The following is a 16,256-nucleotide window of genomic DNA, read 5'->3' on the forward strand; positions in this document are numbered from 1 at the left end:
GTGCTCAGGATGGGATATATGTGCCACAGCCATTTAGCTAGCTGTGGAGATGGATAGGAAAGTCTGGCAGAGGGGTGAGACAGATTAGTGTGAGTGGCAAGCCTCAGAACTACTGCAGGTAGAGATATGGGAGCCTTGCCTGACCTCTGGCACTTTTAGTCCATTTCTTTGCAGAGAACCAACCTAAGAGGCAGGCCCCTAAATATTTTCAAATGTAATGCTGAACGTGCTGGTGCCTGACTCTGTGGAAGTTAAACTGGTACCAAAAATGGACCCCAGTGTGAGAACTGTGATAAATGGCTGTGAGTTGTTGTTTCTATTGGCCTTGTTTCAGTGTTTGAAGTTGTTGCTGATGCAGACCACCTCTCCCTTGCTTGCTGGATGAGTCAGATTACACTTTGTGTCTTCTGGCTTGAAATCTTTTTGTCCCTACAGACTATGGGGTAGGACCTTGTTAACCAAGGTGGAAGAGTTGCACTTCTGTTGGGTGGTGTTTCCCTGCCTCCCCTTTTCCTCTATGGAAAAATACAGTCTTGCTCTTGCTTCAGTTGTTTTCCTGACGATATAGACAAGTACCATCTGTGTGTTGACCAGCAGTTGCTCCTGGTGATTATTTGTTTTCCCAGCCTGCTGTTGGCTGTCAGGTACTTCTGACAGGCCACTGGATCAGGGAGCTTGTAGCCAAAATAAAGTATGCATGTGAACCACCAGCACATTTATTTTCTCTTAGCTAATCTACGAGCATAACTTAAAGCTTCCTGAGTGTGTTGTTTTTCTCTCCTAGTGAAAAAGCTTGGAAAAGTGTGGGTTTAAATGGAAAGTTTGTTTACACAGCAACCTTTAAATGCTTTATGTGTGCTTTTATGTGATATAGGATCCTATATAGCAGCACAGAGTCACAGAACAGTAGGGGTTTGAAGAGACTTTTAAGGATCAGCTGGTCCAACCTCCCTGACAGAGCAAGTTCACCTAGAGCAGATGGCACAGAGCAGTGTCCAGGTGGGTTTTGAATGATTATAGAATCAGCCAGGTTGGAAGAGAGCTCCAAGCTCGTCCAGCCCCACCTAGCACCCAGCCCTGGCCAATCAACCAGACCATGGCACTAAGTGCCCCAGCCAGGCTTGGCTTCAACACCTCCAGCCACACAGACTCCACCACCCATGTGCAGCCCATTCCAATGCCAATCACTCTCTCTGCCAACAACTTCTCCTAACATCCAGCCTAGACCTGCCCTGGCACAGCTTGAGACTGTGTCCCCTTCTTCTGTTGCTGGTCCACAGAAGAAGAATCCACCACTTCTCTGGACAGCCTGTGTCAGTCTTCAACACCTTCACAGTAATTAATTTTCATCTTCATGTTTGGGTAGATCTTCCTGTGTTCAATTTTGTGCCCAACCTTGGGTAGATCTTCCTGTGTTCAATTTTGTGCACATCCTTCAACCTTCAAGTCACAATCTTGCTGTTTTAATTCAGGAGTGAGAGACTGACTTTGACAGGTTAAATCCACTCAAAAGCCACTTCTTGTCCCTGTGCACTTACTACAGTCAGACCTGGTTTCTGAATAAATGCTACTTCTGTGGTTTTCAGTGAGGCAAAGCAGTAAATGATGGCTTTACATTCTGTCAGTGTTCTTTCACCCTGTGTTTTCTATGCAGTAGGAGACTTGGCCATTACATTTGCTAAACATCTGATGATGCCCTTTCTAGCATTGCACTAAGCACTTTTTGATCACCTTCGTTCATAGAATCAAGCAGGTTGGAAGAGAGCTCCAAGCTCATCCAGCCCAACCTAGCACCCAGCCCTATCCAGTCAACCAGACCATGGCACTAAATGTCTCATCCAGTCTTTTCTTGAACACCTTCAGGGACAGTGACTCCACCACCTCCTTGGGTAGCCACAAAATATTGTGTGTAGAAACTGGTGTCACTGTGGAGACATGAAGAGAGCAGTTAACTGTTTATGCATTCAGGTGGACAGCAAGTTCTGTAGGGTAGGAATGTGCCCTCATGGCCAAAAGGGCCAGTGCTATGCTGGGGTGCACCAAGAAAAGTGTGTCCAGCAAGTCTAGGGAGGTACTTCTCCCCTTCTGCTCTGCCCTGGTGAGACCATACCTGGAGTATTGTGTCCAGCTTTGGGCTCCCCAATTCAGGAGAGACTGAGAGGCCTGTAGCTGTTTAGTCTGGAGAAGAGAAGGCTGAGAGGGGAATTAATCAATGTTTATAAATATCTGAGGGGTGGCTGTCACAGGCTCACAGGATGTCGTTGGTTGGAAGGGACCCAAAGAGATCATCCTGCCAGAGCAGGACCATACAGTCTAGCTCAGGGCACACAGGACCACAGCCAGAGAGGCCTTGAAAGGCTCCAGAGAAGGAGACTCCACAACCTCTCTGGGCAGCCTGTGCTAGGGCTCTGGGACCCTTCCAGTCAAGAAGTTGCCCCTTGTGTTGAGCTGGAACCTGCTTTGCTGCAGCTTCCATCCATTGCTCCTTGTCCTATCCCAGGGAGTAGTGGTCCCCCACCCCTGACCCCCAGCCCCCAGATAGTTATAAACACTGATAAATCCCCTCTCAGCCTTCTCTTCTCCAGACTGAACAGCCCAGGGCTCTCAGTCTCTCCTCACAGGGGAGATGCTCAAATCCCCCAGTTGTCCTCATGTCTCTCCACTGGACTCTCTCCAGCAGATCCCTGTTTCTCCCTCCCAGGATTGCATCCTGGATGCATTCCTGTGTGGACTACCCTGGGTGATCCTGCTTTTTTGGCAGGGGGCTCGGACTTGATGATCTCTGGAGGTCCCTTCCAACCTCTTCCATTCTGTGTTTCAGTGATTCATGTCTAGCAGAGGCAGTTGGTATGTGGGCATCACAGCGTGGCTGCTATCTGCCTGTCCTCCAAAGTCCTCTTCCTCAGAGAACAATTTGTGGGATATTTGTGGTACCAAGAGTGTACAACAAAGAGTATGCAAGAAAAATGAAATCAGAGAGGAAGTTCACCACAGCTTAGGGTCAGGCAGAAGTCAGGTGAGCACACTGTTTACTTCAAACAGGAAAGCAGTGATAGCACTGTTCTTGGAAAGAGCAGGCAGAGCAATGAGGAGCAGGATGAAACCTCACCGACTTCAGCTTACAAGCAGAACAAGATGGAAAAGCAGTTTGAAAACACACAGCTTCTACTTCTCATTAGATGGCTTCTCTGCCCTCTTCTTTTTTGTTTCATTGATTTTGCTTCAGAAGTTTTAGGACTGGAAACATTTGCAGTGCTAAGAATCTTGAATTTTGGGGTTTGTAAGCAATTTTCTTGGAAACAAGAATCACAGAATGAATCATAGAATGGTTCAGGCTGGAAGGGACCTCAAAGCTCAGCCAGTTCCAGCCCCCTGCCATAGGCAGGGACACCTCTCACTAGAATAGCTTGCTCAAGGCCTCATCCAGCCTGGCCTTGAACACCTCCAGGGAGGTTGTGGATCTTTAAGGTCCTTTCCAACCCAAACCATTCTAGAAATCTGTGTTCTGTGATAATACACCAGGGAAGGTTCATAGAACCATAGAATGGCTTAAGTTGGAAGGGACCTCAAAACTCATCCAGTTCAAAAATCCCATTCTGTGCTTCTGTGCTCCACAACCTCCCTGGGCAACCTCTGCCAGTGTCTCACCACCCTCACTGCAAACAGCTTCTGCCTAACATCCAGTTTCAATCTCCCCTCTGCCAGTTCAAACCCATTCCTCCTCGTCCTGTCATTACAAGACCTTGTCAATAGTCCCTCCCTGGCCCTCCTGTAGAGACTGAAAGGCCTCTCCAAGATCTCCTGGAAGCCTTCTCTTCTCCCGGCTGCAGAGCCCCAACTCTCTCAGCCTGTCCTCATAGCAGAGCTGCTGCAGCCCTCCAAGATATGGAGTCTCTCTTATCAGCATTTCTTACTAAACATAGACGAGAAGATTTCTCACTTCTGGATTGCATCAGGAAAATGGGAAAAGCATTTTTGCTGGTTTGTGTTTTGAAGTGAAAAGTTACACATTTGTTGCCTCTAATTCTATATAATTACACAGAATATATTTGTGCAAATGCTTTGCTGAATCTCAGCTGTGAGAAAACCTTCACACACCACATCCTTGGCTCCTTCGAATGAAGCATTGATCTACAGTGTTCATCAGCCATGCAGGAAGCCTTATGCCTGACTTCTGACCTTTTGAAATCATAAACTGGTTTGTTTTTCAGATCCTGGTGATAATCACAGCCTCATTCACGTGTTGTCATGTCCTGAATCTGTCACAGAGTCGTTATGGTTGGAAAAGACCTTTAAGAGATGCCTGTTACTGAGCATGACACAGATTACCTGTTGTGTACAGGCTGTGAAGGCAGATAAGCTTGTCAGGCTCTTCAGCTACAAAATAGACTGAAATCTCTGTCTCCTTTGGATGACTTCAGAATTCCTGAAGTTAATAAGCAAGAGAGTTGGATTTTTTTTTTTTAGCTGACTGTTTTTTTTCAGCATATCTTTTGTCTTCTTTTTCTTTTGGCTTACAAGAGCCATGTGAGAGTATTTGCTCTGCTGCTGGTTTAAGAGATATCACTCTAAGGAGCAGTACTTTCTCTCCAGGCTGTCAGTTCTCTTGTCACTTGATGATTTTTCTGCATAATGATTGTATGTTTTCATGGAGAAGAATTTCCAGCCAGACAATGTAGTTAATGCTGCTGTCTTTTAGGAGGAGAGGTGTTTGTTTAGCTAGTACTTTTAAACTGCAGTATTTATTGCTTGCCTGCCTGCCTATTTGTGTGCCCCACCAAGCTTTATTTATACATGTGTATGTATAGAAATGTCTGTGTATTTAGGTATAGAAAGAAATCAGTACATTTTCACATAGATACAGCTGTGCTTATGTAGAGAGAGAGAGAGAGATGGAGAGGGAGAGAGTGAGATAGGGAGATGGGGAGGGAGAGCTGAAGAGGAGGCAGCAATGTGCCCAGGTGGGCAGCAGAGCCAATGGCATCCTGGGCTGGCTCAGGAGCAGTGTGGGCAGCAGGACAAGGGAGGTTCTTGTGCCCCTGTGCTCAGCACTGCTCGGGCCACACCTTGAGTGTTGTGTCCAGTTCTGGGCTCCTCCATTGCAGAGAGATGCTGAGGTGCTGGAAGGTGTCCACAGGAGGGCGACAAAGCTGATGAGGGTCCTGGAGCAGAGCCCTGTGAGGAGAGGCTGAGGGAGCTGGGGGTGTGCAGCCTGCAGCAGAGGAGGCTCAGGGCAGAGCTGATTGCTGCCTGCAGCTGCCTGCAGGGAGGCTGTAGCCAGGTGGGGTTGGGCTCTGCTGCCAGGCAGCCAGGGACAGAACAAGGGGACACAGCCTCAAGTTGTGCCAGAGCAGGTCTAGGCTGGATGTTGTTAGGAAGCTGTTTGCAGAGAGAGTGATTGGCACTGGAATGGGCTGCCCAGGGAGGTGGTGGAGTCTCTGTGGCTGGAGGTATCACAGTATCACCAAGGTTGGAAGAGACCTCACAGATCATCAAGTCCAACCCTTTACCACAGAGCTCAAGGCTAGACCATGAGGCACTTAGTGCCATGGTCTGGTTGCTTGGCCAGGGCTGGGTGCTAGGCTGGGCTGGGTGAGCTTGGAGGGAGGTCTCTTCCAACCTGCTTGATTCTATGGCAAGAGGGAAGAAGGAGCTGTTTGTGAGCAGAGCAGCTTATGCTGTTACAGGGTAGCTGTTGGGCATTCTTCCCCAGATAGGTGATGTGGTATTTAAAAGGCATTTTTTCTTCTAATTGCATCAAATGTGAAAGCAACATATAAGGAATTTGATGTTTCTGAGGTGCCAGTACAAGAATTTCTGACTCAATATGACAAGTAAATGGTAGGAGAAAAGAAGTGGAAAGAAACCAACCCAACCCAATCTGATTCATATGAAACATCCTCAAAGATTGGTTTAATAGGGATTGGTAAAGGTTCAGAGTAATTCAGAAATCAATTTCCTGCTTTGTTTTGATGGGACCCTTCAAGTCTAGCCCTGGAAGCAACTGCAGCTGATTATTAGACTTGTTTTGGTTTGAATGTGTTATTTGGAAAACAGAACTGTGCCGTTTTAGGTTCGTGTCAGTTGCTTTAGCAGCATCTCCCGCAGCAGTGTTGCTCTGTCAGTTAAATGCCAGGCGGGGAAGGGGGAGGCAAGAGGGGCAGAAAGGCTTCAAGCTGCAAAATAAACAGAAGCACAAGTTGAGTTTGATAAGGCTGTTTAATAGCTTGAAAAGTGATTTTTGTGTTGGCATTGTAGTGGGGAAGGAAGCAATGGCAGTGCTGTAAGAGTGGCAGGCTGTGGAGCTCTGGTGGGTACGGGGCTGGAGCAAGCTCTGGTGACCAGGGTGACCCTATCTCATTCCATAACAGGCAGTGGAAGAGCCCTTCCTCAGCAAAAATTGTTCCTGTTCCCCAACAGCAGCAAGTTTCAAGTCCTGTGTGGACAAAGAGCTCTGAAGCTGCTCAGCTTTCCAGTCTCCTGTGTTTCCTGCGGGAAGGAAATATCTCTGGTCCGAGTTGCCAGGCCAGGTCCCAGGTGAGTGGCTGCCTCCCTGGGCAGCCAGACCTGTGAGCATGGAGGAGGACAGAGCTTGGACTGGGCCAGTGCTTGTGCTGTGGGGCTGTGGCCCTCTCTGGGTAGGAGAAGTGCTGTCTCCTTCCTCTTTCAGCCTCTGGAGACTTCCAAGCCCTGTCTCAACACGTTCCTGTGTGGCATGAGCTAGATTCTATGGTCCTGCTCTGGTAGTGGGGTTGGACTGGATGACCTCCGGAGGTCCCTTCCAACCCCTAACATCCTGTGATCCTGTGCATCTAAGAAAGGAGTGGAGGCTGTTTTACTTAAGGAATGGGCAGCTTCTCTTGCTCTGCCACTTAAACACTCTTTGCTTTCCCAGGCCAAAGCAGTGGCCTAAAGAGATGGGCACAGGGTGGGGACAGCTATCCAGGGAACCGCTGTGTTCACCTTCCCTTTGCTGTCGCTCTGGTGGCACTGCTATTTGTGGAGCTGTGCTTTGAAACAGGATAAGGAAGGGATCTGATCAAGCTCTGCAAAAATAGATGATTCCAATATGGTAACTAATTCATTTTAAATGCTGTCCCACGAGCACTGTGTTGGCAGTGGTGCGGGGGCAATCTACTGCTGCGAAGATGGGAATGCGCACCTGAGACACAAACTTCTGAAGCTGTTGCTGGTGTGGAAGACTCCTTGTAGGTTCACAGGCAAAGCTGGCTTAAAGTCTTGCTGTGTCCTTGCTTACACCTTCAGGGTTAGGTGTTGCTGTTGGTGTACTCTGTCAGGTATATCAGTGCAGCTGTTTGCAGAGCCCTGCTCCGCAATGACTGAAGTGTTGCAATATCACAGGCTCACAGGGTGTTCAGGGTCCAAAGGGACCCAAGTTGATCATCCAGTCCAACCCCCCTGCCAGAGCAGGACCACACAATCTAGCTCAGGGCACACAGGAACATCCAGACAGGCCTGGAAAGGCTCCAGAGAAGGAGACTGCACAACCTCTCTGGGCAGCCTGTGCCAGGGCTCTGGGACCCTTCCAGTGAACAAGTTGCCCCTTGTGTTGAGCTGGACCCTCCTGTGCTGCAGCTTCCATCCATTGCTCCTTGTCCTATCCCAGGGAGCAGTGAGTCTGTCCCCCAGTCCTCAGATCTTTGTAAACATTGATTAATTCCTCTCTCAGTCTTCTATTCTCCAGACTAAACAGCGCCAGGTCTCTCAGCCTCTCCTCTTCAGACAGCCTTCCTGTCCCCTACTCATCCTTGTAGCCCTCTGCTGGACCCTCTGCAGCAGATCCCTGTCCCTCTTAATCTGAGCAGTCCAAAACTGAAGGCAGTATTCAAGATGAGGTCTCAGCAGGGCAGAGTAGAGGGGCAGGAGAACCTCCCTTGATCTGCGGGACACACTCTGCTTAATACACCCCAGGATCCCATTTGCCTTCTTGGCCACAATGGCACATTGCTGTCCTACGGTTAACTTGTTAGCCCCCAGCAAAGCAAACCTTGCAAAGTAACCCCCAGAACACCTGTAGGAGTTTCTTTTGATGGTGTTGGGTTTTTTTGCCTTCTACAACTGCCAGTGCCATTGTTCCAAGCTCATCCAGTCCAATCTGTCACCCAGTCCTGTCCAATCAACCAGACCATGGCACTAAGTGCCTTGAAACTGAAAGGGAAAAGGGAAGAAAAGCCAAGGGAAAAAGTGAAATCAGGGATTCTGTTAGAGATGCAGTACTGCACAGCCAGCTTCATATCAGCTGACTTTCTGTTGGGTTATTAACATTAGGTTTTAAGAAATAAAATGGGCTTTGCTGCATTATTCCCACATGTTTCTAAAGCAACTCAAATTTGTGTGAAAGCCTTAGTGGAGTTTTTCCATGTTGCACATGCAGCCTGTCACCCGAGATAGTAGTGCAGAAAGTACTGAGGGAAGTGGTTTTGTGACCACTGAGCCCAGATCAGATTTACTACCAGATTATCTCCTAATGTAACTTTGATCAGGCAGGCAAACTATCCCATTTCTTAAGTTAATAAGAGTACACAATATATCATTTGCTCTGACTTAATGCCTACGAGGATGCTCAGAGGGCTGCAGCAGCTCTGCTGTGAGCACAGAGTGAAAGAGTTGGGGCTGTGCAGGCTGGAGCAGAGGAGGCTCCCAGGTGACCTTCTTGTGGCCTGCCAGCATCTGAAGTGGGCTACAAAAAAGCTGGGGAGGGACTTTTTAGGACATCAGGTAGTGGCAGGAGTGGAGGGAATGGAGCAAAGGTGGAGGTGGGGAGAGTGAGGCTGGAGGTGAGGAGGAAGTTGTTGAGCAGGAGAGTGGTGAGAGGCTGGAATGGGTTGCCCAGGGAGGTGGTTGAGGCCCCATGGCTGGAGGTGTTTGAGGCCAGGCTGGCTGAGGTTGTGTGCAGCCTGCTCTAGGGTAGGGTGTCCCTGGGCATGGCAGGGGGTTGGGACTGGCTGCTCCTTGTGGTGCCTTCCAGCCCTGACTGATTCTGTGATTCTACTGCAGGGGTGGGGGGAGTGGAATAGGTAACTATTGGCATAAAGCTTTCCAGTAATACAAAACCAACCTGTCAAATCTAAGCTGTCTTCCCAAACCTTGACTTCAGAGCAGATATTGGAACAGAAAGTCAACTGTGTAAGTTGTGCTGTTTTGTTCAGAGAGGACAAGAATATGGAATCATTGCCTATTAAAAATAGTCTGCTGAGCATGCACAGTTAGATTTATTTTCCCCTCTCTTGAAATCAAAGCTTTATTTTTTTGACAATAAGTTAGCTTGAGATGGAAGTGAAGTATCTTTCTTTTGGATACTCTTCTGATTCGTAAAATATGGCAGAGTAATGACTTCAGCAGTCACAGCAGATGTTTTAATGCCAAATTCATTCATCCATGTGAGACTTATTCTTTGTCTAATGGCATTCCTTGGTACTTGGAATTCAAAGAGAAACTGCTTTCTCCTCTTGTATAACTAGGAGAGTGAAGTGTGTGTTAAGTACATTAAAAGAATCCCTTAACATTTTGTGAAGAACCTAATTCAGTTGGGCAGAGTAAAATTATTTTATTCATAGAATGGTTTGGGTTGGAAGGGAACTTAAAGCTCATCCAGTTCCAACTCCTCTGCCATGGGCAGGGATACCTCCCACTAGCCCAGGTTGCTTGAGACCTCGTCCAGCCTGGCCTTGAACACCTCCAGGGAGGGGACATCCACAGCCTCCCTGGGCAACCTGTGCCAGTGTCTCACTACCCACACGGGAAAGAATTTTTTTCTCATCTCTAGCTTCCCTCCTCAAGCTTCAATCCATTCCCTCCCATCCTCTGCCTACAAGCCCTTGTAAAAAGTCCCTTCCTGGTTTTCTTGCAGCCCGTTCCAATGCCAATCACTCTCTCTGCCAACAACCTCCTCCTAACATCCAGCCTAGACCTGCCCTGGCACAGCTTGAGGCTGTGTCCCCTTGTTCTGTCCCTGGCTGCCTGGCAGCAGAGCCCAACCCCACCTGGCTACAGCCTCCCTGCAGGCAGCTGCAGACAGTAATGAGCTCTGCCCTGAGCCTCCTCTGCTGCAGGCTGCACCCCCCCAGCTCCCTCAGCCTCTCCTCACAGGGTTTGTGTTCCAGACCCCTCACCAGCTTTGCTGCCCTTCTCCAAACACCTTCCAGCACCTCAGCATCTCTCTAGAATTGAGGGGAGAAAGGGCCACAGCAGTAGGGAAGCAGCATTTAGAGCCTGCTGCTCACAGAACTTTTTCATGTTCAACTTTTTAATGAGGCAGCTTAGAAATGATATGTCATTTGTCAGAAGAGACAAAGACCAATGCTAGGGTAGAGGGGAAGAAGCCTAATAAACGTTGAAGATGAATTACTGTATCACATCCAGAATCTATTAATAGGGGAGAAGAAAAGAAATAAATGCAACATATTAATGACTTCCAGCCTCGGTGGGAATAATCAAGTTGTCAGCTCAAAGTAGTGAGTATGTTGTTTTTATCAGTGTGCTGCTCAGAGGGCCAGATATTGGTGCTAAATTTAAAGCCAAAAGTAGGCAAATTTGAATTTTAATGCTTGATGAAGCTGGCTGTTGATCTAGCCTGTTAAAATGTCAGAGATAGCTTGTGTTAGCTGTGTTAGAAATGGTGAATCAAACCTTGCAGTGGCTGGCTGGGAAGTAATCTGGGCTTAGAGAAGCAGCCAAGAAGAAAACTAATAGTTGAGTTTTGCTCTGAGCCCTGAAATGAGGTCATTTTTTAAAACTGTATTTAAGTAACTGTGGTTATTTACAGGGATATAATTATTTGTCTAAAGGAGGGGCACAGAAATGATCAGGGAGTTGGAGCAGCTCTGCTACGAGGACGGGCTGAGGGAGTTGGGAGTGTTCAGCCTGGAGAGGAGAAGGCTCCAAGGAGACCTAAGAGCAGCCTGCCAGTGCCTGAAAGGGGCTACTAGAAGGATGGAGAGAGACTGTATGCAAAGGCCTGCAGTGACAGGATGAGGGCAGTGGCTTCAAACTAGAGAAGAGTAGGTTTAGATTGGATGTTAGGAACAGGTTCTGCACCATGAAGGTAGTGGAACACTGGAACAGGTTACCCAGAGAGGTGATTGTGGTCCCACCTCTGGAGGTATTCGAGGCAAGGCTCGACAGGGCTGTGAGCAACCTGATCTAGTTGAGGATGCTCCTGCTAACTGCAGGGGGGTTTGACTGAATGACTTTTGGAGGTCCCTTCCAATCCAGACCATTCTGTGATCCTATGATTTATAACTGGGAAGCTTTAAAGACAATATATTGAATCAATCCTGATACAAAGCAGCCTGTTCTGCTGCCTTTTTGTAAGTGATAATCATATTGCCTTTTTAAAACTGGGATCATAGAATCAGCCAGGTTGGAAGAGACCTCCAAGCTCATCCAATCCAACCTAGCACCCAGCCCTATCCCGTCAACAAGACCATGGCACTGAGTGCCTCATCCAATCTTTTCCTGATAATGAGTTGAATCACAGAATGCCAGGTTGGAAGAGACCTCAAGGATCTTCTGGTCCAGATTTTGCCTATTTAGGAATCCTAAATATCTCCACTTAAAGGTGGGGGTTTTGTTTGTTTCCTTCTTTTACAACATGATGAGCATGCAATCCCAAATTCACTGAGCCTTCATTTTCTACACCTTCAGCTTTTTAATTATGGAGAACCAGATTTGAATTGTAGTGCTGGGAAGCTCAAGTCCTCACCCAGGACACTTTGCTGCCAGGTGCAGAGGCATTTGAAAGGCTGTGCTTGATGGATGCAGTAGTCCAGGCTTTCCTTGCAGGGGATCCAGGCTGGTTCTTTGTTGGATTAATACATACATTGAATTATGGTTTGACTTTTTTTCAGCCTCACAGTAATTAAAACAAAAGAGGATAGTGACTTGGATGACTTTTGGCTGTCTGGGTGGGAGGTATTTCTAATCACAGGCAGAAAAATTTGGCAGGCTTTGTGCATAGGCTTGCCAAAGTCTAGGCTTACAGGCAGACTGCGCTATCAGGCACTCTCAGAAAGCAGGTCTTACAAACAGCCTTGCAGGCTAGGTCAAGAACTCTGTTTCCACTACACTGAGTTTCAGCTGAAGGCTGTGTCCAAGAAACAGCTACAGTTGGGTTTGAAGGTAGTTCTCAGGTAGGGGGACAAACCTGTGAGTCATCAGCACAGGCGAATTTGTGTTGGCAGCTTCTGACTCTCCTGAGCGTAAAGGAGAAGAGGACAAGAGGAAAAGGGTTGGGGATGGAGGTGTGCAGAGCTCCTCCAGCAAATTAGAAGAACAAAAATTACCTGAAGACTGTGATAAATGAGCAGCTAGGGGGGGAAAAAACCCCTGAGGAAAACAAACATTCTGCTGTATGTTTGTATGCAGGATTCTCTGGTTTTGCCTTCCAGCAAACACAAAATGTTAACTCTAAGGGTGGAAGAGGTTCAGCTGCTCAGAATTTTGCTTAGTTTCTCTCTCTTAAAAAGAAGACCTTGGCCCTTTTCAAAAAGGGAGCTGGTATCAGCCAGGCTGTGTGCTGAACAAATTGGTTTGATGTCGGTGCCCAAGAGCATTGTGCTCTTGGGATTTCAGAAGGAATGATTTGAGGGCAGGAGGATCTTGGCAGGCTTGGGAAGCAAGCCAGTGCCAGCTGCATGAGGCTCAGCAAGTCAAAGTGCGAGGTTCTGCACCCGGGTTGGGCCAACCCCAAGCACAAATCCAGGCTGGGTACAGAGTGGGTTGGGAGTAGCTCTGGAGAAGGAGACTTGGGGGTGTTGGTTGATGAGAAGCTAAATGTGTCAGCAGGCAGGGCAAGAGGGGATTCTGCCCCTTCACTCTGCTACTGTGAGACCCCACCCTGAGTACTGCATCCAGTTCTGCTGTCTCCAGCATAAAAGGGACACAAAGCTGTTGGAGAGAGTCCAGAGGAGGCCACCAAGGTGATCCAGGGGCTCAAGCACCTCTGCTGTAGGGCTAGGCTGGCTTTAGAGGAGGCCACCAAGGTGATCCAGGGGCTCAAGCACCTCTGCTGTAGGGCTAGGCTGGCTTTAGAGGAGGCCATGAAGAGGATCAGAGGGCTCGAGCACCTCCACTGTGGGGACAGGATGAGAGAGCCGAAGTTGGGAAGGGCAGACTCTGAGGGGGCCTTATAGCTTCTAATAGCTGAAGGGATCCTGCAGGAAGGCAGGAGAGGGACTTTTCCTAAGGGTGTCTAGAGACAGGCCAAGGGGGAATGGTTTGAAGCTGAGGCAGAGCAGGAGCAGACTGGATCAGGGGAAGAAGCTCTTCAGTATGAGGGTGGTGAGACTGGGGCAGGCTGCCCAGAGAGATTGTGGCTGCCTCCTCCCTGGGGCAGTTCAAGGGCAGGTTGGATGAGGCAGGGAGCTTGGAGTAGGTTGCCTCTAAAGCCCCTTCAGTCTAGGCCATTCCATGAGTAACAGTTTGTGATGTAAAAGATGCAATACCTCACATGGCATTTTTTTTTTCATTCCAGGTGATGTATTTTTTCTCTCCTCACTTGCTCTGTTCTCTTCAAAGCTAAGGCAAAAGTTTAGCTTTGTGGCTCATCTGCAGAAGCTGGGACAGACTTGTTTGTAGAGGACACTAAATTCCTCTAAGAAGGGATAATGAAGTCTTCTCATTTCTTAGTGTCTGGAATGTAGTGGTTGTCAGATAAAAGACAGACTTGAGTTACTAGTTAGGGCATTTATTTAATACCCCAGAGGCTTAAAAACACAGGGGAGCCAGACTGCATCTTAACAGACAGCTCTGAGGTAGTTCTTTAGCAGGAGCTTCGTGGAGAGCTCCAGCATATGAGGTGGTGTGACCCACCTGTGACATTTGCTTTAAGACAGTGAGTTTTTGGGCTTAGGGCCCTCCCTCATTTTTGTCCCCTAAGGGAAAGGGACCCACAATTTACTAGGAGGAGGATTTCATCTGACCTGTTCCCATGAGGTTTCTCCCTGGTAGCTATGTTAGGACTGTGTGGGGGCATGAGCTGTGTTTGATGACTCAGGCCAGAATCTCCTCCTACCTCCTTCTCGCTGCATCGCTGCTGATGAGCTGCGAGTCTCACTGGATGGAGATCATGGAGGCTGATCGGTGGCTGGGGGTGTGCCAAAGTCCTCTGGGAGCTGCATTTTAGAATCTCTTAGTGAAGACAGTGGTAGCTGGGCTGAACATGCAATGCCAGCTCACCTGCTTCGTCAGCAGGATTGGCTCAGCCCATGGCACAGCTGTGCCAGAGCATGGACTTCTTGAGAAACTCAGAGATTCATAGGGTGGTTTGGGTTGGAAGGGACCATAAAGATCATGCAGTGCCAACTCCCCTGCCATGGGCAGGGACAGCTTCCACTAGTCCAGGTTGCTCAAGGCCTCATCTGGCCTGGCCTTGAGTACCTCCAGGGAGGCAGCACCCACAGTCTCCCTGGGCAACCTGTTCCAGTGTCTCACCACCCTCATCGCCAAGAATTTCCTCCTAGTCTCCAGTCTAAATCCTCCCTCCTCAAGCCTCAATCCATTCCCTCTCATCCTGTCACAAGTTGGTGGCTTTTTAAAACTTTCTTTTGCAAAAATAGGTGTTGGACAATTGCAGTACAGGAACTGAGGGTGCACAAAGGTGGTCCAAGGCTGGAACACCTCTGCTGTGAGGATAGGCTGAAAGAGCTGGAGCCTGTGCAGCCTGGAGAAGAGAAGGCTCTGGGGGCACCTTGAGAGCTGCCTTCCAATAGCATCATAGAATTAGGATTGGAAGGGAAGGCTCTAGGGGAATCTTAGAGCTGCATTCCAATAGCTGAAGGAAAGAAAGGCTCTGAGAGGACCTTCCAATAGCTGAAGGGGTCTAACAGGAAGGCTGCAGAGGGCTGGGTAGCAATAGGACAAGGGTGAATGGTTTTAAGCTGGAGGAGAGTAGGTTTAGACTGGAAGAGTTCTTCAGTATGAGGGTGGTGAGACTCTGGAATAGGTTACCCAGGGAGGTTGTGGCTGCCTCGTCCCTGGGGGTGTTCCAAGCCAGGTTGGATGCAGTCTGGCTCCCCTGAGACTTGGAGCGGCTGAGTATAGTTGAGAGGTGTCCCTGTGCATGTCAGAGGGGCTGAAATAGGTGACCTCTGAGGACCCTTCCAAACTAAGCCATTCTAGGACTGGAGAATACTGCTAGGTGGTAAATGTATGATTGTTGCATAAGGGAGGGTCTGTTTCTGGAGCACAGGAGAAGGAACTGAAGAACGTGAGCACTGAGAAGTTCTAGAGACAGTGCTAGTAGTAAAATATGGTTTTGTTTGTTTTTCAGTTCAAACAGGATGCTTTTGACAGCAGTAGTGAAGAACTGGAGGACTGGTTAATGAAGATACTAAAATGGAGTGTTTACCCCTGGAGGTAAGACATTCTTTGAACCTCCTGTGGTTTTGTACCTTATTGTCTTGCAGTCCCCAATCCAAGGAACTAGATTCATGGCACTGTTACCCAAGCATTTCTTGGGAGAACAAAGCTGGCTTAGGAGGTTTCTGTACACCTCCATTTGTCTTTTCATTGCACTCCTGGGGGCTCTGCTGCTGCTGCTGTAAAGTATCACTAAACCAAAACAAGGCCAAGAAACATTTTTTTCCTTCGAATAGTCCTTTAAAATCTGATGTCCTCTGATACATTTTGTGCTGTGGCTTCATAACAGATGAGGTTGGGTAACTAAAGAAGTGATGAGCTAGTGTAAGGAAGGGATGGACTGGCCAGGGTATGTAGGAGGCTTTCCAGCTTAATAAATAATCACCTAGAAATGAAGGACACCTCTCACCAGCCCAGGTTGCTCAGGGCCTCATCCAGCCTGGCCTTGAGCACCTCCATGGGGAGAGCATCCACAGCCCCCCTGGACAACCTATTCAGTGTCTCACCACCCTCACTGTCAAGAATTTCTTCCTAATCCCCATTGTATGTCTGCCCTCCTCAAGCTTCAGTCCGTTCCCTCTCATCCTATCACTACAAACCCCTCTAAAAAGTCCCTCCCCTTTTTGGTATGAAAGATTTTGACACAAAAGTAATGACTTGGTTGATGTCAGCCCAGGGCTGGCTTTGTGCTTGGCCACTGGAGCAAAGTGTGGGTCCCCTTTTGCCACATACTGTTGGTAGTTGAGCTGTGTTACCTGCTGCTATGTTGTGCAGGTGAACCAGCATTGGTGGGGGGGTTGGACTCAGTGATCTCCAGTGGTCACTTCCAACACTTATCAGTCTGTGAGTCTGTTTGCTGGACCTGCAGGCAGTTT

At 48.3% G+C, this 16,256-nt stretch overlaps 1 protein-coding gene across 4 annotated transcripts in view; it reads left to right on the top strand.

The window, feature by feature from the left end:
* The first annotated feature begins 15,294 nt into the window (after nucleotides 1-15,294).
* Nucleotides 15,295-16,256, top strand: part of FAM135A (family with sequence similarity 135 member A) — a 75,314-nt gene continuing 74,352 nt past the window's right edge. For all 4 annotated transcript variants that reach the window (XR_010306975.1, XR_010306976.1, XM_064164154.1 and 1 more), the window contains exon 1: nucleotides 15,295-15,378. The gene's annotated coding sequence lies outside the window, so the exon portion shown is untranslated. The remainder of the gene's footprint in view (nucleotides 15,379-16,256) is intronic.

Source organism: Pogoniulus pusillus, chromosome 25 (assembly GCF_015220805.1).
Source record: "Pogoniulus pusillus isolate bPogPus1 chromosome 25, bPogPus1.pri, whole genome shotgun sequence".
NCBI lineage: Eukaryota > Metazoa > Chordata > Aves > Piciformes > Lybiidae > Pogoniulus > Pogoniulus pusillus.